The sequence below is a fragment of the Pseudopipra pipra genome, chromosome 9 (assembly GCF_036250125.1).
Source record: "Pseudopipra pipra isolate bDixPip1 chromosome 9, bDixPip1.hap1, whole genome shotgun sequence".
NCBI lineage: Eukaryota > Metazoa > Chordata > Aves > Passeriformes > Pipridae > Pseudopipra > Pseudopipra pipra.
The window spans coordinates 19,439,290-19,463,549 of record NC_087557.1 but is presented as its reverse complement, the minus strand read 5'-3'; the positions used below and the strand labels follow the sequence as shown (position 1 = coordinate 19,463,549).

Genomic DNA, 24,260 nt, shown 5'->3' with positions numbered 1-24,260 from the left:
CCTAATTGTTTCTGGAATCAGTTGAGTGCTTTCCCTCAACAACAAGTTCACCTTATTAAGCTTATCCATGCAAGAGAGAGAGAGATTCTTGACGTGCTCAGGATTGCTTCTGCTCCATCTGTGCTAACCAGCAGCGGGGAAAGTTATCCTGTGCTTACAAACCCCAGAACTGTAACACTCCCCAGTCACACCAGACCATGGTTTACTAGAGTTGTTAAAATAAGGTGGGAGAAGAAATTGTTACAGGTCTTGGAAACTACAGAAAGTTGCCATCTAGGCCACACTCAAATCTCAAAGGAAATAGGATCCACTTGGGAACAACAAAACACAGTGGGTTATGGTTCTGTCTCCACAGCCAGTTCAAGTGCTAGAGTGACTTCCCTTTGCAGAAGGATTTGTTTTACACTTTAAAGAATCTCAGGCATATTATTTGTGGTTTATTATATAGTTAATGGACTCTCCAAAACTGTATTAATATTGATAATTTGACATGGTGCAGCATTGTCTATTTGAAGATTTATTTGGGATTGCCCCTTATGGAGTAGCAGGATCAGCTATTTGGCAGCACACTGTGATCCCACAATAGTGTCAGCTATTCCGAAGGGAAAGTGAAGAATGTATTTCACAGATACCACAAAAACAATGCAGGAAAAGTGAAAGCAATAATCCAATCATAGCCAAGATGCCAGGGCTATCTAAAATACAATCAAAAGATACTCCCCCAGGCTTGCAAGGCCTTGGTTTCCCATTTCAAGCTCACACATGCCACCTGGACAGTGTTTGTTCTAGAAGTGTCCCTTCTCCAACCAAATCAGAGCTGGAGATTTTCAGTTCTATCTGAAATGCTTTAGTTTAGGTAGCTCTAGAGAGTTTTGCCCTTTTTCCTGTAGCCTCACATTTTTGTGTGACAGCAGTGTTTTGTAAAGCAGCAGAATCAAATGAAATGTTCTGAGAAGGGTCATAGCAAAACAAAGTCCACCAATAGGAATGTTGTTAGTGCTCTTTTATGACTTGTCTGCATTTCAGGGAGGGGTTTGCTATTAATATCTTTCCTCCTGATCTCCTTCCAGACTGGTCTTCGTATTTTCAACCTCCATTCTCTTTATTTTAGGGCTCTCTCCAACTGCTTATAAATGTCACCATTTTTCATGCACAGATTCACTTCTAAAACAGGCTAAAACCTTCCAACTTTCCTTTGCTGCAGTTCAGCAACCCTCCCAATTTTAGAGCAACAAATCCTTTGTTGTCTCTAATATTCCCTCTTCATAATGTCTGACAGTGCATCTTACAGGACGTGAGCTATCCCTTCGCTTCAAGAACAGCCTGGCACATTTGGTTTGGGATAAATCCAGCCTTCAGGCAGCAGTGTGTGAGCAGTACAAACACACCAGCCAGGCCCTGCCACATCCTGAGCACAGGGTACTTTCTTAGGAAAGAGTAAGGATGTTGGTTGGAAGGGTGACTCAGAAAGGGACCACGATGCTGCAGCAGCTGCACTTCCCTACTCCCACAGCATCCACTGGACATTCCTTGGAGCAGCCAACACAACTGTTCGGGGAGACATTAGTTAGTCCAGGACTGTCAAATGATCTGGCTCAGCTTAAAGAGTTTTAGTAGCAGGTTCTTTGAAGCAGGATCACTTCTGCCTGAGCTGGGCTAATGACTCATTACACCAGCAGTTGTGCTGTCAGAGCTGAAGGCTGACAACCTGCTGAAGAAGGAACCACCACAACCTGGACCTGTTGCAGTTGGAGCAGCCCTTCTGACCCTGAGATGACTTACACAAATACATAGGAATTCAGATCCAGTGATTCTTAAAATCATCCCAATGCCTTGAGTCTATGCCAAGAGATTTTATTGCTGGCTGCAAGGTGAAGTTATATTAGAGGGATAACCACACATGATTAATCATTCTCAGCTATTCTGGCTTGGTGAGGCTTATGCTACATAAAAACATACCAGGAAGATACACCTGTACCAAAGGTAACAACAGTGGGTCAGGGTCATGTACCTGGCCATGTATTTACAAAGCTGACAGGGAATACTAAAGCATGAGGGATGAGAGAATAGAAGGATAAGAGGAGGTTTTTCCTCAGACTATAATAACGTTTTCGGTTTTCAGATCTCCTTGACTGTCTTTTGTGCCCCTTTGGATGGCTGAGAAATCCTGTGCTGTACCTTGCTACCTCTCACAAGCATGGCAATAGCTCCCTAATAACTGGGCCCCATCCTTCAAGTTTTTAACTAAAGTCAGTAGGAAATTGTTCATGGACTTCACACTTGGAGCTACAGAGAGTTTATGAACTGATGTTTGGTATTCAGACTCTTAATGGAAAAAATAATACCAAATCCCCAAGAAGCTGATCAACAGGAACAGAGCTTGGTTTTGCTTCTCTTCATGGGACTTTGTCTTTTACATGAGGAGGTGCTAGATCTCTCATGGAAATCAAATAAAATCAATAAATCCACTGCAGTTTCACCTTACCATTTTACCAGAAAACAATCATGCCATGAAAAAGGCATATCTAGATCCAGAGTGACAACATAGAAATAGAGCCAGAAATAGGTTTGGCCCTTAGTTTCTTGCTAATATTATTATTTATTTGCATTATAAAGCCACTTAAAGGCCATGGTGAGCAGAGAACTTGTGATGGTTTCAGTCTAGGCCTTCCTGGAAACCAGCTTGTAACCAGGAAGGAACTAGGAAGGTGACCAAGGAAGTATTCCATGCTATTCCTTTACGTAACCCAGGGTATAAATAAGGCATTGATAAGAGAGTTCGCCCTCTTTCCTCTCCGGCGAGGTTCGAGAACGGTGGGTCCCTGTTTCGGTTGGGCTTATCTGGAGCCGAGGCCTACAGTGACTGCCGTTATCTGCCACGCGTGAGGGGAGAGCCAAGGACCGTGTCTGGCCATCCTGCCTGTTCGAAGGGAAGTGGTGAGATTCTTGCTAGTTTGCCTTCGACTGGCTGTTTGACTTGTTCGGTCCTTGCCCCTTTTTTTGTCCTTCTCCTTTTTTTTCCCTCCCCCCCCCCCCTTCCCGCCCTGGTGTGTGGTATTCCCCTTTCGTGTATCTGTCTTATATATAAATATACATATATATATATATACATATTTTTTGCTATAGCTTTGGCTGCTTGGTTTTTCTTCTTTTCCCTCTCTGGGAGGCGGGTCCTTGTTGTCAAGTTTCGGGGGACTTGGCAGGAAGCCAGCTCGAAACTTGTACAACATTTTTGGTGTCAGAAGTGGGATATTTTGGTTAAGTTTGGCTTGTTTTGATAAACATTTTCTAGGAAGACAGCTAAGCTCGGTGTTGTTTTGCAAGCCAATCTATTGTTTTGGGAACAGGTCTGGGAACACTGCCAGAGTCTGGGAAAACAGCCAAGGAAACTTTGTTTATATAAAACAAAAGTTTGTTTTGGGATCAAGAAGAAATAATAACAAAAAGCAATGGCTATTTCATTAATTTGTCTTATAATTCTAGCCGTCTTTACACCTGTGTTAGGCTACTCTATAGGGAGACGTCCAGACCTTGAGGATGGATGGAACGAATTGCTTCCATCCTTTAATTTTGACATCGAAGGTTTGGTAAAGGAGATCCCCATGGTTAAAATCGGCTCTAATTACTATATAAATCTTATTGCAACAGTACTGTCATTGATAAAGGTACTGGAAGTGCTCCTTAAACTTGGAAGAATGGGGTTCCGTTGCTCTCCCTCTTGTAGGAAAGATCACACCTCAAAGGGATTCGCTGGAACTTTGGAAAGGGCTGCAGACAGGCCAGTCCCCGGGTGGCATGGAGCTTGGGGAGATTTCGGTAGATTAGTAGGACGTGTGTCACCCCCCATTAATTGGGAGTTCACACCAGAACAAATGTTTGATTCTGGTGAGATGGCCCACTGTTTGGCAGAAGGGTGTTTTTCCTACAAAGATCCGAATATGCAATTCTCCGCTTTGTGCTGGGGCCTGGCTAATGCTTATCGAGCTGCCATAGACCACCTTCAGAGGGCTAAGGTCGACACAGAGACCCAAACCACGCCACTTGAAACCAGTGATGTCCCTATTAGGTCCACAGAAGTTGGGGTCCAAACACAACTTGAAGTCAATGACATTTCTACTAAGTCCACTAGAACCGGGACTCAAGCTAAGAACCGGAAGATCATCATTGCCCCTATAAAGAAGAAGAAGACGTGGGTAAGGGAGATCGAGGAACTTACGGACCCATCTCCGCAACCAGAACGCACAGAAGAAAGAGAAGAAGAAGAAGAAGGAACAGAGGACGTAGTGAACGAAGGAGCGGCAGCAATGGGAGAAGGAGCAACAGCAAGTGATGAAGGCGCGACTGCGAGAGAGGAAGAAGTGGTTGTGACTGAGGAAGGAGCGATTGGAAGAGAAGAAGCAGCTACCAGAGAGGAAGAAACGGCTACACGGGAAGGAGCACGTCCAAAAGAACTAGGGGCACGCCCAAAGGAATACAGAACAGCACCAAGAGAAAAGAAAGCAACAGCACAAATGGCCGGTGGTATATTGTCGCTTGATGATTTATATCCTGACTACAAATTCAGTGTTACAAAGGACACAAAGAAGGAGCCAAAGCATCCCCCTCAATTGGAGGGGGAATTATCTCTACCCCTCCAGACCCAACCTTCTCTTGGAGGTGTGGATGATTGGAAGAAGCCCTTATCTTGGCACCCGAGAGACTACTCGCTACCTCCACCGGCTGGGTATCGTGAACGACGTAGAAGTCCATCTCCACGGCGTGAACGACGTAGAAGTCCATCTCCACGGCGTGAACGACGTAGAAGTCCATCTCCACGGCGTGAACGACGTAGAAGTTCATCTCCGCGGCGTGAACGACGTAGGAGTCCGTCCCCACGGTATGAACGGCGTAGAAGTCCATCTCCACGCCATGAACAACATAGAAGCTTATCCCCATGGCATGCCCAGTCTCCATCTCCACGTGAGAGATACAGGGAGGAGGCAGGAGCGGTTCCACGTAAGAGCGGAAGAGTAAAGAGGGAGGTAGAAAAGATTCTACGTGGGAGAGATGGACAAGAAATAATGCGAGAAAGCGAAATTATACAATCACTGACCACAAGAGAGCTTAGAGATTTACGGAGAGATTATATGCGCTTGCCTGGTGAACAAATCCTCGCCTGGCTGGTGCGATGCTGGGACAAGGGAGCTGATAGTCACATAATTGAAGGTGATGAAGCACGACAACTGGGATCCATTGCCCGAGACCCTAAGATAGAACAAGAAATGGGAAGGGAGAAAACGGCATCCAGTCTTTGGCTCCGAATTCTTCATGCTGTGAGGGCGAAATACCCGTTTAAGGAGTCCCTCAAGAGTTCTTCGAGAAGGTGGAGGACTGCGGAAGAAGGCATCCAATACCTGCGGGAATTGGCCATGCAGGAAATTGTCTACTCTGATCCAGAATATTATGACATCCAAGTTCCCGAGAATGTTCCTTGCACACAACCAATGTGGAAGAAGGTAATTCAAGGTGCCCCTAAACCATATAGGTATTGCTTGATAACCGCATATCATCCAAAGATGGATGAACCAAGTGTGGACACCATGTGTGCTTGGATGAGGAGCATAGAGGAAAATCTGGAAGACCCCTTCGACCCTCTATACCGACACCCCTATGATAGGGAAAGAATGGAGAGAGATTATGAATATTCCAGATATGAGGACGACCTTAGAGAAAGAGAGGACAGAAGGTATAGAGATTACCAGGAAAGGCCAATGGGAAGATCATGGCGGGACCGACAAAGACGACCTCGGCCTAGACCTCGATCCTGGTCTCGATCTCGCTCACGGTCCCTGTCATTCACAAGTCAAAGGAAAGAGAACTCTAAGCGTTGGCCACGTAACCAACTATGGGCATACCTTCGTAGTAAAGGAGAAAACATGAAGAAGTGGGATGGTGAACCCACTTTTAAGCTTGAAGCTAGAGTGAGGGAGCTGAAGCGAAAGAAGACTGACAAGAAAGTTGTCTATGTAGTAGACGGAGATTTCTTAGAAAAGAAACTGCGATCGCCGAAACACGAGAAGATGGAGGTCCGCTTCGACAACGGTAAAAAGTCTAAGAAGTCAAAGTCAAACTCTGACGACGAATGCTCTGATCAAGACCAGTAGAGGGGCCCTGCCTTCTGCCAGGAGAAGGAGAGGGACCAAGAAGATAACCGAGTTTACTGGGCTGTGTGGGTTCGATGGCCTGGCACATCGGATCCTCAGAGATACCAGGCCTTGATAGATACTGGAGCCCAGTGTACTGTAATGCCTTCGGAGTATAAGAGTACCGAGACTGTTACTATTTCTGGAGTGACCGGAGGGTCTCAAGAATTGTCAGTGGTAGAGGCAGACATGAGCTTGACGGGAGACCAATGGGAAAAGCGTCCCATTGTGACGGGGCCAGAAGCCCCTAGCATCCTTGGTATGGACTACTTAAGGAGAGGATACTTCAAGGACCCGAAAGGGTACCGGTGGGCTTTTGGTATAGCCTCGGTGATTGAAGAGGAGTCCAAGCAATTGTCTGCCCTTCCTGGCCTCTCAGAAGACCCTTCCATTGTAGGATTACTGCAAGTTAAAGATCAAGAAGTGCCAATAGCCACAACAACTGTGCACAGACGGCAGTATCGGACAAACCGAGATGCTGTGATCCCTATCCACAAAATGATCCGGAAGTTGGAGAGCCAAGGGGTGGTCAGCAGAACCCATTCACCCTTCAACAGCCCCATCTGGCCTGTGCGTAAATCCGATGGAGAGTGGAGACTGACTGTGGACTATCGTGGCTTAAATGAAGTTACGCCACCGTTGAGTGCTGCCGTGCCAGATATGTTGGAGCTCCAATACGAGTTGGAGTCCAAGACAGCAAAGTGGTACGCCACCATCGACATAGCCAACGCGTTTTTCTCCATTCCCTTAGCGGCAGAGTGCAGGCCACAGTTTGCTTTCACCTGGAGGGGCATTCAATACACCTGGAATCGACTGCCCCAGGGGTGGAAACACAGTCCAACCATCTGCCATGGACTGATCCAGGCCACACTAGAGAAGGGTAAGGCTCCCGAACACATCCAGTACATCGATGACATCATTGTATGGGGGGATACAGCAGAAGAAGTTTTCAAAAAAGGACAGACGATCATCCAGATTCTCCTCGAGGCCGGTTTCGCTATCAAGAAGAGCAAAGTCAAGGGACCTGCCCGAGAGATCCAATTCCTAGGGGTGAAATGGCAAGATGGACGACGCCAGATACCAACAGACATAATCAACAAGATTGTAGCAATGGCTCCCCCCACAAACAAGAAAGAAACCCAAGCTTTTCTGGGAGCAATAGGTTTCTGGAGGATGCATATCCCAGAATACAGTCAGATTGTGAGCCCTCTTTACTTTGTGACCCGTAAAAAGAACAACTTCCAGTGGGGTCCTGAGCAACAACAAGCTTTCAGGCAGATCAAGCAAGAAATTGCACATGCCGTGGCTCTTGGACCAGTTAGAACGGGACCAGATGTAAAGAATGTACTCTACTCTGCAGCTGGAGATAAAGGTCCCTCCTGGAGCCTCTGGCAAAAGGTGCCTGGCGAGACACGAGGGCGACCACTGGGTTTCTGGAGCCGAAGCTACAGAGGTTCTGAGGCTAATTACACCCCTGTGGAAAAGGAAATCTTAGCGGCGTATGAAGGTATACGAGCAGCTACAGAGGTAATTGGTACTGAAGCACAGCTCTTCCTGGCACCCCGATTACCAGTCTTGAGCTGGATGTTCAAAGGGAAGGTACCCCCTACGCATCATGCCACTGATGCCACATGGAGCAAGTGGATAGCCTTGATTACGCAGCGTGTACGATTGGGAAGCTCAAATCGCCCTGGAATTCTGGAGGTTATCACAAATTGGCCTGAAGGTGGGAACTTCAGTCTGGCAGAAGAAGAAGAAGAGCCAGTGAGCCGAGCTGAAGAAGCTCCGCCATTTGATCAGCTGCCAGATGAAGAAAGGTGTTATGCCCTTTTCACTGATGGTTCTTGCCGTATTGTAGGAAGGAACCGGAAGTGGAAAGCAGCCGTTTGGAGTCCCACCCGACGAGTGGCAGAAGCTACTGAGGGTCAAGGCGGGTCGAGTCAATTTGCAGAGCTCAAAGCCGTCCAATTGGCCCTGGACATCGCCGAACGAGAAGGATGGCCGAGACTCTACCTCTACACAGACTCGTGGATGATAGCCAATGCTCTATGGGGATGGTTAGACCGATGGAAGAAGATGAACTGGAGGCGTGGAGGAAAACCCATCTGGGCTGCTGACTTGTGGCAGGACATCGCTGCCAGAGCGAAGAGTCTGAATGTGAGAGTCCACCATGTAGATGCCCATGTGTCCAAGAAGCAAGCTAATGAAGAACATAATAACAACAGAGAAGCGGACCGAGCTGCACAGATAGGGGTGTCACAAGTAGACCTAGACTGGCAGCAGAAGGGAGAGCTGTTTCTGGCTCGATGGGCCCATGATGCTTCCGGTCATCAAGGCCGAGATGCCACTCACAGATGGGCACGAGACCGAGGGGTGGATTTAACCATGGATATAATTTCTGAAGTTATCCATGATTGCGAGACCTGTGCCGCTATTAAGCAGGCGAAAAGACTGAAGCCCCTGTGGTATGGTGGACGTTGGGAGAAGTATAAGTATGGAGAGGCCTGGCAGATTGATTACATCACATTGCCACAGACCCACCAAGGTAAACGCTATGTGCTTACCATGGTGGAAGCAACCACCGGATGGTTAGAAACATATTCGGTACCGCATGCAACAGCCCGAAACACCATCCTAGGCCTTGAGAAGCAGGTCCTGTGGAGACATGGCACTCCAGAGCGAATTGAGTCAGACAACGGGACTCATTTCAAAAACAGTCTAGTGGCCACTTGGGCACAGGAGCATGGTATTGAATGGGTATATCACATTCCATATCATGCACCTGCTGCAGGAAAAGTAGAAAGGTGTAATGGACTGTTAAAGACGACTCTAAAGGCACTAGGTGGGGGAACTTACAAAAATTGGGACAAGAATTTAGCCAAGGCCACCTGGCTAGTCAACACCCGAGGCTCTGTCAACCGAGCTGGTCCTGCCCAAGCAGAGTCCCTCCACACTGTAGATGGAGACAAAGTTCCAGCAATCCATCTAAAAGGTATGTTAGGTAAGGCCGTTTGGATCACTCCTCCCTCAGGCCAAGACAAACCCATTCGTGGGATTGTCTTTGCTCAAGGGCCTGGATATACTTGGTGGGTTATGAGGAAGGATGGAGAGGTCCAATGTGTGCCTCAAGGAAACCTAAGCCTGGGAAAAAACTAATTCTGTGCCTTGAGTTGTATTTTACAGGAGACCAGACACCAGACGGAAAAAAGAGAGACCCAAACAAAGCTGATACGAGAATCTAAGGATGGCCGATGATGACACAGCCCAAACCAATGAGCCAGCCCTAAACCGGAACTGTGATTATGACGAAAGGGCCAAGAACACAAATCGAGTTGCTGGTGGTGCTGATCTTCAATGACAGACGACAACCTTCGAGAAAAAATAAACATGGACTATATATATATATGTGTATATGTACGGGATAGAGACAAACACAATATACAGGTGTTACGTAAAGAAATAGTATGGAATAAGGGGTGGAGAATGTGATGGTTTCAGTCTAGGCCTTCCTGGAAACCAGCTTGTAACCAGGAAGGAACTAGGAAGGTGACCAAGGAAGTATTCCATGCTATTCCTTTACGTAACCCAGGGTATAAATAAGGCATTGATAAGAGAGTTCGCCCTCTTTCCTCTCCGGCGAGGTTCGAGAACGGTGGGTCCCTGTTTCGGTTGGGCTTATCTGGAGCCGAGGCCTACAGTGACTGCCGTTATCTGCCACGCGTGAGGGGAGAGCCAAGGACCGTGTCTGGCCATCCTGCCTGTTCGAAGGGAAGTGGTGAGATTCTTGCTAGTTTGCCTTCGACTGGCTGTTTGACTTGTTCGGTCCTTGCCCCTTTTTTTGTCCTTCTCCATGGAAACTGCTCAACATAGATGTAGCAAAGGCCAGTCTGTTCCCCAGAACATGTTGGCAAGACAATTGCTGTTCTACAGTAATAGATACTCGAGTATCCCTTTAATTCAGTTTAAATTATATCTGAATAAGGTTTAACATAAATTTCACAAAACCCCTGTGATTAAAGACAAATTGATTATTAAGAGCATGTTTATCAGTTTGTAGTATCACTGTTAAATTTAAAAATATTCCTAATATTCCTTTAGTATCTAATTATTCTATAACTCCTATTAAATTTACATGAAACTAGCAGATGAGATGCACAATTTAAACCAAGTATAATCAAAAAACTAGCTAAGGTACTTCCCCTCCAAAAAAATAAACAACATCAAATAAAATCTAAACCCAAAACGTTTTGAATTCACAGCTGTTCACCAAGATTTTAACTGAAATAAAATGGTCTCTGTTGCTCAATTGTTACAGTTATTGGGGTTCTTTCATGTTGCAGGTGCTTATTCAGCCACCTTTTGGTAAGTAAGTCACTGTGTTCTGATTGTGTACAAAAGCCATCTCTGATGTGCTGTTTGTTAGCAATAAAAATATTAACTTGTTTGTTCACTGTTATCTGAGGCTGGAAAACTCCACAGATGAAGATGAAGGAGTGTTTGGCAGTCTTGGGGGGGGGGGAAAAACATTTTAATATGCTCAGGGAGCCTTTTTCCATCCTTTCTTTCCTTCCATCTATCTTCCCAACCTTTTCCTAGAGTCCTGCAAAAGAGGGATGATCTCACAGCCAGAAAAACCTCCGTGTATTTGTGTGGCATGCACTGTCTGGATGACCCACAGAACTCTCTCAAAACCAGTGCTGGAGGGAAAAGTCTACACTGGGAGTGTGGCACCACACAAGTGACAGGGTACAGTCACACTGTGCTGGGCTCTACCCTCGGTCACAACGGCACTCAACTCTTAGACACACCAGTATCTTAAAACACCATGCCACCCACAGCCACACTGAGCCCCAAAGGGAATCAGAGCACAAACCCCGAGCAGAGCAGAGGCTGTGCAGAGCTCAGGTGAGAAATCGTTCCGCCCAAACGGCCCCTGAGTGTAAACACTGCCTAACGAGAGCCGTACAGATTGGGCCATTAAAGGCAAGGCAGAGATGAATGGAAATGTCTGAGCAGCAACATAAAACACACCAATTTCTGCCACTAAGTAGGAGTGGGAGTATAACAGTCCTTGTTATAGAGTTGCTGGCAGTGATGCTATTGTTAAGGCTGAAAAAGATGTTTCGTTCCAAAGCTCTCTTTTCACTTGTAAACCAGTAAGATTTTAAGCTTGATCTCTCACTTCAAAGGGGGCCACTACAACTTCTTAACAAAGAGAAACACGAGATGGATCAGAAGGAAAAAATCTAATGGGTTAGCAAATGTATAGAATTCAGCCCCAGAGGAAGCTGAGATTTCAGTTCCACTGAAGTTCAGAGTTTGGGTCTTCTGCAGATTTGCCCTACCACAGTAACCCAAGAGAAAAATAACCTAGTGAATAACCCAATTACAGCAAAGATCAGAGCCAGAAAAATACACATTTCATAAGAGAGGCCAGGTGAGATGACAGCAAACTGCAGACAAAATGGGAAGGAGGGGAAACCGTAGGAACAGATGTCTGTAACCTCAAGCCTGGAAGTGGAAGCCTGGTAATTAGAGTAAAACAGACGTTCAGCTTTAGAAAATAAACATAAATACTTCTACAAACCTTCTCATCTCCTAAATTTTTTTGACTCTATACAGAGGTATCCAGAAAAACAGACTTGAGGAAAAATGGGAAAGGGTTTTTTTGGTTTTGAAGAAGCTTAGAATTCATTTAATATTTTATCCATCAACAAAGAGTTCTGATTCATCAATTCTGTTTATGAATTCAAAAAAAAGCCAATTCATGGCTTGGTTTAAGAACACTGGTTCCTAAAAACTCCTCCTCCCACTGGCCTTCCCATGAGTCAGGCTGAGGGCCATTCTGAGGAAAGAGAGAGAAGAGCTGAGCAGAGGATTTTGAAGTTTGAACATTTTTCTTTGTTATGATCAGAAATGAAACCTGAAATTTTCAATGAGGGAAAATTTGCACAACATGGGAAATAGTTTCAGTGCAAAATTGAAACAATAATTCTAACATGGCCTTTTAGAATTTGACCTTTTTATCTCTTAACAACATTCAAATATAATACAGAATTTGGATATTTGAAATGAAAAGTAATTTCAACATTTGAAATTTCCACTTTTTGCTCTGAAAATGTCAAACCAGGATATTTCAACTTTCTGGAAACTTTTATCCCTCCCAGTTTCATTCGAAAATGAGAACTTTCAGCTTGGGATGCTCATGAATCACAGGACAACTGGCTGTCAGCAGAGAAGGGAATGTTGATGGACTGCTCCATGATCAAGCTCAGCCATTAATTTCTTATTCCACAACCCAATACCGTTTATTTTTGATAGGTTGTGGCTACTTCAAAAATATTTTTGTTATTCACATGATTATACAGGTATTTTAGGTTGAAAATTGTTTGTCACCAGTTTATGGGGGAGAAATAGTGGTGATAACCTTTTCAACTGCTTTGACTAAAACAAATGGGCTTGTGAATCAGAAGGCTCAACACTTGGAGTTACTTACTTTGATGTGAAACTGAAGTGGGAGAAATCAAATTTATCCCACATGCACACATCTTTTGTCCAGTTCTGCACTGAAACTCTGGGGTGCTACATTTGCTCTTCAATCCAGCCCTGCCTCATGGACAACTGCTGGCCAATTGCGTGGTCTGAATTCCTCTTCCTCTAAAATGGAGCTAATAATTCTGCCCACATTTACAGATCATTTTGAGATGTCTGAGTGAAGAGAATTACAGAACAACTCAAAGTTATTATGTATCATGCATGTGTTTGCCCATAAATAATAAATTCCTGAAGCAGACACACGAAGTTCCCACTGTTATCTCCCTTTATAACAAATTCATAAGCAATAGCGTCGTACATGAGTTCTCAGCTGTTCCTTTTCCAGTCATAGGTTTCACTCTAGATCCAAATGCACCTCTCTCCTTATCTAGGTTTATATGGATTTTGTTATTTTTAATATTTCAGAATGGAAACACCCCTTTGTGAAACAAAAGTTTTTAAAAAGCGTGTTGCTTCTAATTCTTTCACTATATTTTCCCTAATGCTCCTTATTTAGAGCTCTTCTCCTGTGTTTAGCCAAGGAAATTGCCAAACCTGATGGATACTTCTCCCTGATGCCCGAGGTCTGTCAGGATTATCCCAGTGCAGCTGCCAGGCTCTGGCTGGTGCTTTGGTGGTGGTGGGTCTGTGGTAGCAGCCCCAGCTGAAATGGCTGCCTGGGCTCATTTCTCTGTCTCTGTGCATCCTACCAGAGTTTTACACCAGAAATAAATTGTCACAGGGAGAATATTTAAATTCAGGAAACAAAATGTTCCCACTAATTCAATGTAGCCATCTCCTGCCTACTAAAAGTTATGAGTTATGTGTGAAGTAAAAAACCTCTCTGCTGCATGAGATAATGAGAAAAGGGGAATTCTTTATTCATTGTACTTGTCCCTCTGCACATAACATTTGTATATCATGCCAGGACTAACCTGTGTCACTGCTCTTATAGCCACAGACCAGACTAAATGCCTGCCCTTCACTGTTTTTACGTCATGATTCATATACTCTCCCTGCTCTTTCTGACTGCCTGCAATTACTTGTGACAAATGATTCTTCAGTGTACTGTCTGCTTTACCTTTTCAAAATGTTTCCATGGTTCACAGATAAGTCAGCTAGTGTACACTGTACTGTCTGCTGGGAAGTAAATCCCAGGACACACACAGGAACAGGTTCCACACCGTTTTACTGGCAGAACTGCAGACATCCACCTCACTCAGCTGCAGCACAGGACTCTGGACCAGCCATGTAACTTTGGTTACAGCCCTGTGGAGATCCCAAAGGAACAGAATGTTCCTTACAGCTGCACTCTCCTAAGAAGATGAATCCTCGCTTCACGAGGAGCTTGATATCATCCATAACAAAATATCTGGTCAACATAAAATCATTATTTTGATATCTGCCCTGAAAGAACACCCAGCCCCCACTGGTGTGCTTATTCACCACATCTGTATTGAGAGGTGAATGCTGCCGTGATGGAAACCTCTGAAAATCCAGGGGGGCTCATTCTGCCTTCAGTTCCAGAGGGAAGCTCCACTGACCTCAGGGGATGGAAGTGCCAAGAGACTCAGTCCATTGCCTCTTCCTGGCAGCACAGAGCAGGAATGAGCTTTCTGGCTTGTGATCCCCACCCTGCAATACACAGATTCTACTCAGATAATGAGTTTCAAGTGTTTGTCTCTTCTCTGCCAACACAGTGGATCAAAATATAACAAACACACATGCAGTGTTTCTTCATGGAAAATGATCTTCCTGTCAAGTCTTCCTTTTTGGAATACCTTCCTTTCCTAGTTGATGTACTGCAGATTTCATTTAAAACATTTTTATGGCACCGTTGGCCTTTTTATTTATCATAAGTTGCACTTTCTTATTCCAGACCTTTTTTTATTTAGTAAATAATAATTTTTTTTAAATTCAAAAATACTTCAGTGTTTGAAACAGTACAAGAAGTATTGCAGTGAATGGATTCAGCTGTGAACTGACAACAGCTTTAACACTGTATTTTCTATTCAAATTATTCTCCTCTTGTCCTCTATCAAAGTCTGCTCTGTGCACACCTCTTCTCACTACGCTAACTTTGCTCACAGAAACACGATTCGTTCTGCTACACTGCAGATGTTTATTCTGGCCTTTTCCATATTTATTCCTCTGCATTGGCTGCAGCAGGAGTGTTGACATCATTCAAACACTTCTTCCAGGTAGCCCTTCTGCCTGGCTCTGTGCTGTCTTCTTCTTGCTGTGAAGAGTTAACTTCCCTCTAGGGTGGATTGCTCTTTCACTGTGGTGAAGGTGTTGGGAGTGAAGGACACTGTGACACTCCCAGCTCCAGTGTATTTCCTGCTCACAGGTGGTCCCTGGCCTGCCCAGGCTTGTGCCCATCTGTCTGGGAGATACTGTCCTTCCTGCAGGGTGGTCAGGTTTTTGGGCAGACACTTTGGGTTTACCGGGGCAGGCAGCAGAAGCTGCAGTGACATCTGTTCTGCAGGAATGCATCCTTGTGGGAACGCTGCTGGTGCACGGCCTCTTCCACCTGATTGCACCTGTTGATCACCATGTGTGGAGGAAGAGGAGTAAAGTGGGGCAGGGTAGGAAGTGGGTGTTCCCAGGCAGCTGTGCCAGCCCCTGGGAGAGGCTGCAAGGGAACACAGGCTTTGACATCCCATGCTGTCACCACAGCTCATGGCACTGAAAAGAAACCTGATTTTCAGGGCTTCCTCTTGCAAAACAGATGCAAAATGCTGCCATCTGTTCATCACTCCCATGGCTGTGCAAGGTGAAGAAGTGAAAAAAATACCTGCATGGGAAAGCCACTTCCACCCAACTCAGACAGACACACAGGACTATGCCATGCAAGGGAAGGGCTGTTGTCATGGCAGGTCTGATTTGCAGTGCAGACAATCATTTTCAATTCTGAAATATTCACTCACTCCCTGGTACCTTAACCAAATAAATCCACTGCACCCCAGTAAGCACAGAGTTTATGGATGTGGCTGGTTCTGGAAGAGAGCAAGAGTCCTCTGCCAGGCCTCAAAATTACTTATACAGGGGAAAGAAGCGAGACAAAACATAAAACACTTAGTGCTGATACACTACCAGGCTTCTGACTGGGCACCAGCCCCAAGCACCAGCCAGCCAGCGACTCTGTGCTGTGATTGCCACATATGGTAAAACCTGGGTCATCTTCCCTTCACTGATTTTGTTGGCAAGATAACAATCAGCATGGGCAGGTCTTCCCATGCTCCAGATGCACCTTCAGTTTGCCTTTTAGAGGTACCCAGCTGGGCCACCAAGCTCCACATCCCCACAACTGCACCTCTGGAGAGACAAAAAAGAGCTTTGGTGGGAGAAAAGCCCTAGAGAGAATCCACAGCACAAAATGTGGGAAACTCATGTTCTCCTAAATGTTTTCTGCTCTGGTCACTGGTATCCCTGCTCCTGCTTTGTCCACACGCCAGCCCAGCCAGTTGCTACTGCAGTCACAGCTGGCTGTGCTGCCTCCACACAAATCCCAAGCGGGGACAGAGGCACTGCCATGGCAAATCCACTCAGGACACAGCACTGCTCACATTTGTTTTTATGGACAGGGACACTGAACCCAGACACTGAATTGTCAAGTGCCTCTTAGAATGCAAAATGCCACGCTAAGAAAAGAAAGAGAAAAGCAATTCAGAGAGAAGAAAAGGATGGAAATATCTATCATTCACCAACACTGACAAAAAACAAACCCTGGCAGCAGGCTCCTGTGCACTGCCTTGTTTATGCCAATGCTGGTTGCAGCTCCTGCTCGGATCAGAAGCACAACAAATTGTCTGTTTGCCTGACTCCAGCGGGCTCTGATAGCTACTGACCATGCTGACAGAGCCCATTGCCTGCATTTGAATGGGAACGATGGATAGGGGAAACAGCCACGCTTGAACACATACAAGATTGTTTTTAGAAATCCAAGACTGTATTTACAAGTTCCAGCTTTTAAGGCCAGGGTATTTTATTTACTTTGCTGGTTTTTTAGTAGTGGAAAAGCACAAGAGCAATCCATCTGCCTGAAGTGGAAGCATCTTATAAATAAACAACAATAAAAAACAACACTTGAAATTCATTTCGCCCACTACTGTTTTGTCTGAGTCCCCCCCAGAATCTAAATCAACAAGAGATCAGACCGTAGTTTGTGAGTAAATTTCCTTCAACAGAAACAAACAAAAATAGACAAAGATACCCATCCTCCTCATACTTTATGCACAGTAATGCAAGTTATTTTCCACTCCATTTAGACTTTTCACCTTCCTTTCATTTACCCTGTTTTTTACAGTTCAATAAATATTTTTCCAAGCTCCACTTGCCAAACAAAAGAGTTTAGCTTCAGTGTTACTCCTCTGACAAATATCCTTATGGTGTTGCACATGTGAGCCATTGATAAACAAATTAAAATTCTGTCCCAGCTCAGAGCTCAGCTGGCCCATTTCATTTTGTGGTATGGGTTTGTAAAGGTCTGGGTGTCTGTCATCCTCCCCTAACCTTGTCTTTGTCAAAGGGATACAAAAGCCTGCACGCTCGGGGCCTTACGATACTGATTAGTGTGAGTGACAAAGTGGAGTAGCAAGTCCACTCAGCCCTTCATAATAAATCTATCAAAGAGTAATAGAATTCCATCAATTCTGCATCATCCCCGAGGGTCGCTGTGCTGGGATGGAAAGTGTGTTCCGCTGGGATTGTACAACTGTTATTATTCAATTACACTCTTTTCTTCCTAGTTAAAGACCATGATATCATTATCACTTAATGAATACATATAATTGGATCTGGACTCTATGTTTGGCTGATGAATACCACTCACTATTCATTCAGTCTCAGCTCATCTTCTGACCATTTATTATAGACTTTTGGCTGAAAACCATGATGACAAAGGGAATTTGAAATTAGCTGAGAATTCATTCAATGCTCAGTTAGACACAAAGGCAAAATACAATTCTGACGCATAAATGAGGCTGAGACCACACAGAGAAGTTTTGCCTGAAAGTTAATAGCTGTTGATTTCTACATAAACACAGCGAGGTAAGAGCAAAGATATTTTTTAAGACCATCTCATAACTTTGCAAGCAAGCAGAGATTTCCTCCCTCTCTCCCCCAAATAAGCAAAAAAAAATTATCTCAAAGGTAAATACTAGATCTTCTAAGTTGGTACTTTATTTCCCAACTTAGGCAAAATATTAGCTTTAAAGATGTCATCCAAGGCCATTATGAGCTTTAACTCAGCCCTGCTAAGCCAAACACCATTTTATGATTAAATAACATTTAAATCTGACAAAGCAAAAGTGCTTTCTATACAGTATATTTATTACACCTAATCTGGAGACCATCATTAAGTTTCATCAAACAGTGTGCCCCCAAAGGAAACTGGCCCTCCTATTCATATTGTTGGGAGTAAATGTAGCATACCTCCTTTGGATCACTGGTGAACAGGCCACCTCATTAATCCTAGTTAGTAGATGCTGCTGGGCATGTGGAGCAGCCAAATCCAGATGCTACCCACAGAGCCTCTCCAGGCAGTTAGGGAATCACAGAGTACCACCTCAAGCCCTCCATACATCACTTCAAATTAAATTTACATTAAGTGCTACTCCATCAGAGCCGAGAGAAGCTGACATCTTTGGAAAATGCAGATGATAATCCATTAAATCCTATTATATACATGTCTTCTAATTTTACTTAAGCTCATGCATACCAAAGTGTGAGTTTGTGTTAAAAATTAAAGACCCTTTTACTAGAACAAAAGACTTTATGAACTGTTGACTTTGGGAGGGTTTATTACGGGATCAGGCTATTCTGTCAAGACAAGTAGACTTTTTTTTTTCCTGTAAAATTTCTGGTTAATCATTTGTTCCTGGGATCTTTTTTCAAATGCACAATGTGTCTTTGCTATTTCCATCTCCAACTCTTTGTTCTCTCGAATAGAAGTGCAGCCTCTTTAACTTAATCAAATGTTGTGAATGAAACAGTGGGACACATATTGTCTCCTTTTGCAATTAAGAAAATATTTGCTGGCAGCTTCCAAACTGGCAGCAGTAAGAAGATGCTATAAAATCATCACAGTGAAAAAGCTGAGGATTTAATTGCCCTATTACTGCATATGTCAATCCCTTTATATTTTCCTAGTGCTTAGTCACAGTTACTTTTACTTTGATTAGCCTCTCCTAATTTCAGAGCATTGATCTTACTATTTTTGATTCAAGGTACTTCATTTTTTTATATTTAACTGCAGTATTTTATATTTATGTTTCCAGCTGATTTACTTTTCTGCAAGACTTAAACTAAAATTGAAAATACACAGATTTCAGAAAAAAGGTAAGAATTATTTCATATATTAGGCAAAGATATTATAAAAAAACATATCAAGAAATAAAATGCACACATAGACATATACATACACAATTAATTTAAAAGCTATTTATCAAACATTTAAAATTTAATCAGAGTTTGGATTTCAGGCTTAGATTGGTTTTAGCTTTCAAGCCAGTTCTTTCAAAGTGTTTGACTCTATGTCTGCTTTACAGAATATTTTTGTAGTATATATGTATATATACATGGAGTAGAGATGTTTTAGCTTTCAACTATTGTCAGTCTCTGGCAATTGAGAAGGGGCAGGCTGTCATCTGACAGAAAGAAGTGTAGCCCCATAAAATTCAAGTGAAGTAATAAGCTGACTGAAGTTTTTCAATGGAATATTTCTGATTTATGCAAACTGAGGATGTTTCCCTACATTATTTTCTTGAAATACAGAACTAGCCTAGTTTTACACTCTGGGTTGCTCCTTTTTTGTCAGCCAAGGGTGGGCAACACCTTGTGAGCTGGTATTGCCTCTTGTACAATTCCAGGTGCTGCAGCAATAGGCAACAACACTGTATAGACAGGTCAGTTCACTGCAGCTTTAGCTCATTTTGCAGTATTTTTTCCAGTCTAATTTTTGGAGTATATTTTTAATATTACAAATACAGGCTGTGAACAAGACTCACAGAGGATGGATAATAAAATGAACACACAATTTGGAGGTGACTCAAAAGAAGGGAGGCATTAGCTGCTCTCACAAACCTTTACTCACCAGTTGCCTGAAGAGTGGGCCAGCAGTTGTACCAAGGCTCCCTTAACAGGCAGGACATGTAACAAATAAAAAAGTGATGTCACCAATAATTAAAACTGCAGAGTTTAGTTTAATCTTCTTGCACAAGGATTTATGCATGTTACTCCCATTAAAACTAGTAGGATCTGCTTCCATAAATTTCCATTCAGCAGGTTTATAACATTACCCAAATTATTGCTCTATAATATACTTACACCCTATGATTTCAGAAGCTTCCTTTGCCTCTGAACATCCCTAGCTCCAATTTTAATAAATCATCCCATTAGGAAAATATCATACAATGTCTACCATTTCAATATTCTTATTTCATTTTTAAGGAAGGGGCACGAGTTGTTATTTGTTCCCATCTGATGGGTCAAATTTTGTTTTCAGAATCACCAGTAACCGGTACTGAATTGGATGATTAAAAAACCAAAATGGATCTTAACTATTAGGTTACACTTAAGAATTAAAAGGCGTCTCTGAAAGATGATGCTGACTGCATAAACAAAGCAACATGCTAAAGTGGTGGAGCACTATGTAGGATCATACTTTAGTGTTTTAGATTCTCCAGGGACTGGAGAGGAATCAGCCAGGCATGAGCAAACACAATCCTGGCTCCATCATGGGACTCACAGCCTATCACCATGCCTGACCTCCACCAGAACGGAACAGACACTTTAAGAGATTTCCAGAATCTGATGTCTGAGGTGTCTTGGGAAAAGCATCGGGACTATCAAAAAAAAAAAAAAAAGCCATATATAAAAAAAAAATTAACAAATTTTCCAAGATATCCATAAAGAATATTCTAGCAAAGCAATGACAAATATAACCAAAACTTACCCAATTCTGGTTTCACTCCTGCACCTAAAAGAGGGGCTTCGAAATGAAAATGATGGCTAAAAGGGTCCTTGGGAAGGGGTAGTATTGCCACAGATGACAAACATTTCTGGTGCACCCCTGTTGACAGGTATGAATCCTGCCATTACATGGAGTCCCCAAAAACCAAAAGAATTTTCAACCTAGTCCTTCTAGAAAATATAACCATAAACTGAGGGCTCAGCTGAACAACCCAAGGCTGGGTTGCCACAGTTTTCCAGCTGGCCTGCAGGAGCTCCGCAGCAGTATCCTTTGTTCACAGTAGATGCAATAAAGCATCACGTAATTTGGGCTAATTTTGGGCCAAGTAAGGCCCCTTAGTTTCCATTGGCCACATAGAGTGGATCTGCCTCATGATTGCATTTGACTCAGTCCCTGAGTGTCTGAAAGTTGTACATCCAGGCACCGAGTGCTCAGGACAGCTTGTGATGGCCAAAGTGGCCTTACATCATGATCTGTGGGGCAGGGAATACCTTTCTGCTCTGTGCTTGTTTAGCACTCAGCAAAAGAGCTCACATCAGGGGCTCTTCCTCACGTCCTTGCAGCTTGCCACCAGTTTATACAACTTTGTTTATACAACAGTTTATACGGTCTCTTTCTGTGACCTCCAGAGGAGGAGCTGAATGTTATTATTTACATGCAGCACCACTTGGAGATGAAGCTGTAGCAGAGGTCCCAGGGCACCAGCCATGGTACGTACACATAAACAGCAAGAGGCAGCCCTTGCCCCCAATAACTTACAGTCCAAATAAACAAGACAAGCAGGAGGTCAGAGAGGAAACAGAGGCACAAAGAACTGACGTGATTCGCCTGCAGTCACCCCGTAGATGATTGGCAGAGTCAGGATTAGAGTAATAGATCACTGAATCAATCCACTGGCTAAACATACTGCTTCCCATTATTTCTTGGGAGGCAAACCAGGAAGAATGATCTCACTCTGCTAAGAGCCATAATAAAAATAACAGCAGTACCAAGGGCAAGTTCAGAGCTTTCTACATGATGTGCTGCAGATCAACTGGTGGAGAGGCTGCTCTCTCCACCACCATGTTTTGAATTGTCTTCACGGCAGGAATGATGGAAGACAGAGGAATGGCTGACAGTACTGAATAAAACTCCATGTAAATTCCCCTTATGAACATCTGATAAGTATTTATATGGGCATAAAGGGTTATTTATTTCCCCGTCCCCATGAATGATTTACATGCTACTCTCCATTTTTATAACGCACTCGCTGGGGCTTGAGCAGGAATGTACTCTGACTGGCTCTTTTTCCAAAGAAATGACTGACACAGAACTGGAGCCAGGATGCTGGGTGGGGGTGGAAACATTTCCAGTGGTTTTAACTGTCTTTCACAGCAGCCATTTTCCTCCCTCCTTTACACTTTTGACCTTTTTTTTCCCCTCTTGTCAATGAGTTTCATCTTTCCCAAAGTCTCTACAGTCTCCAAGTTCCTTTGCACATTCTGTAGGTAGAATAATGCCTTTTTAAGTGACATCTGTTAAGGATAAGATTCAGGAAAGAGCCTGTAGAAGTTTAAACTATAATCACTCAGTGAATGTGACTGCAGTGCCCGGGAGGTTCCTCTGGTTCTTTAGCTCTCACTCTGACTCAAGCTGTGCCAGGACTGCCTCCAAGGGTTTTCCTACCCAAGGGCCTAGGTTAGATTTTTGAGGACTCTCTAATTCCACACCAAACTGAGCCTCAGAATTTCAGAATGATTCATTCCAAATCTAGATCCACTTTTGTGATTTATAAAGGGCAAAATCAAAGCCTGGATCAATTGCTGTTATAGAATTTACAGTTCAGCCATATCTCAATATTTTTCCCTGATCCGATTTCCTTCTCCTTGCCAAATGGGGGTCCTAACAGTATAAAAAGTACTTAAAGAGATACAGTGAGAAATATTACAGATAGATTTTATTTGGGACTTCCAAGGCACTTGGCCTTCAAATTCCAGGCAGATGAGTGGGAGTTCAGCTTGAAGAAGCACATTTTTTCCTAGATGCAGTCAAATGAAGTACTGAATACCTCACTTTCAGTAATACCAAATATAATATATGTGATCCCACTCAGCTGTATTTGATAGCTGGAATGAACACAGTAAATATGTTTACAAAGTGTTGGACAAAGATTTATCGCTTAAAATTCAAAGAAAATCTTTTTAAATATATCAAATTTATAAAGCCTGTGGCTCTATCAGTTATTCTCTAACCCTTCATATTCAGCCCTTTTCTTAAGAAAACATGGTTACATTGCCTTCATTAGGAATTCTACGGGAATCATCCAGAATGGAGTTTGGTAATGTTTCCATCAGTCCTCATTTCTGTAGTTGTGTTGTAGTATTAAATTATTTTCAGAGCAAGAGAGTCATGGTTGTAAAATGTATACTGTGATTAAAAAAAAAAAAACCTAAGGAAATTAAAATATAGAGCTATATATCAGATAAGAATTGTGTACACTACCTGTGTACCAGCTTTTCTCGGTCTGCCATTCGAACACTTCTGATATTAAAATGCTTCAAAAGAAAGACATTAGGATCAGCTCTGAAGTAAAAACATCAGCACAAATCTGAGGTTGTGCAGAACCTGAAACAAGGAAAACAAAATCAAGGTTTTGTTATCCAAATCCCTCATTGTGAAAACTTCAGACCAACTTTCTGTGAAGTCACAGTAGCCTCGAAAGCTACTGCTGCTCATCACAGCCTCTTCCATGCTTTTAAAGCTATTCCACAATCCTGACTCTCCATCAAAGCAACTGCAATAGTTTCCTCACAGGATAAAGCTCTGGGTGGGAGTTAGGAGTGGTGGACAGCAGATGTTAGTCTATATTACTTCTCTTTGTAGCTTTGTATCACTTCTGAGGAGGAGGAGGATCTCCCCTCGCACCCTTGTGCCTCACGCTGTGACCACACAGTCAGCCCTCCGTATTTAAATCCCAGAGCATCTCAGCTCCCTGAGGTGTATGAACCTGCATTACTGTGTGAACCTGCACATGCAGCCGGGGTCCATTTACACCCCTTCAGCACTGCCTGACACAGGCTGGGCAAACCCACCTGGAGCGGCCATGGCCGGCTGTCCCCTCACGGACCCTCAGGCACCCAACATGGCGCCCGCCTCCCCTCAGTGCCCCTCAGCCTTCCTCCTCCCCTCAGGGCAGCCGGGCTGTGCGCCAGTGTCCCGCTGGTCATGTTTTCACACGGACAGGGTCAGAGCAGACTCATGGCAGCTTGAGATCGCCTGTGAAGGACTTGTTTTCCCACCTTCACACTTTCCCACCTTCCTGTTTTCCCACCCTCCCATTTTCCCGCCTCCTGCTGCCTCACAGCAGTGTGAGTGACCCAGGGCTGGGGTGTTGGAGGGGTTCTCCAGTACCTCCTCTGTCACTGGCTTCAGTGCCATCCGTACCTTGGGAGCAGTCTGACCATGTGCTGAGGCAGAAATAACTCGGGGTAACATTCCTTGGGATGGAACCTCTGCTGCCCAACTTGTTCCTTCAGGCAGACATCCTGCCTCCTCTGTGTCTACACCATCTTCTCAAGGTTTTGTCCCAT

The 24,260-nt window shown here is 43.9% G+C and overlaps 1 long non-coding RNA gene across 1 annotated transcript in view; it reads right to left on the bottom strand.

Moving 5' to 3' along the window:
* Positions 1 to 23,979, bottom strand: part of LOC135418559 (uncharacterized) — a 128,261-nt gene extending 104,282 nt beyond the window's left edge. Inside the window, exons 1-3 of the long non-coding RNA XR_010432520.1 lie at positions 23,763 to 23,979; positions 23,173 to 23,295; positions 19,813 to 19,853 (exon numbers count right to left, since the gene is read on the bottom strand). This is a non-coding gene — a long non-coding RNA (uncharacterized LOC135418559). The remainder of the gene's footprint in view (positions 1 to 19,812; positions 19,854 to 23,172; positions 23,296 to 23,762) is intronic.
* Positions 23,980 to 24,260: the final 281 nt, after the last annotated feature.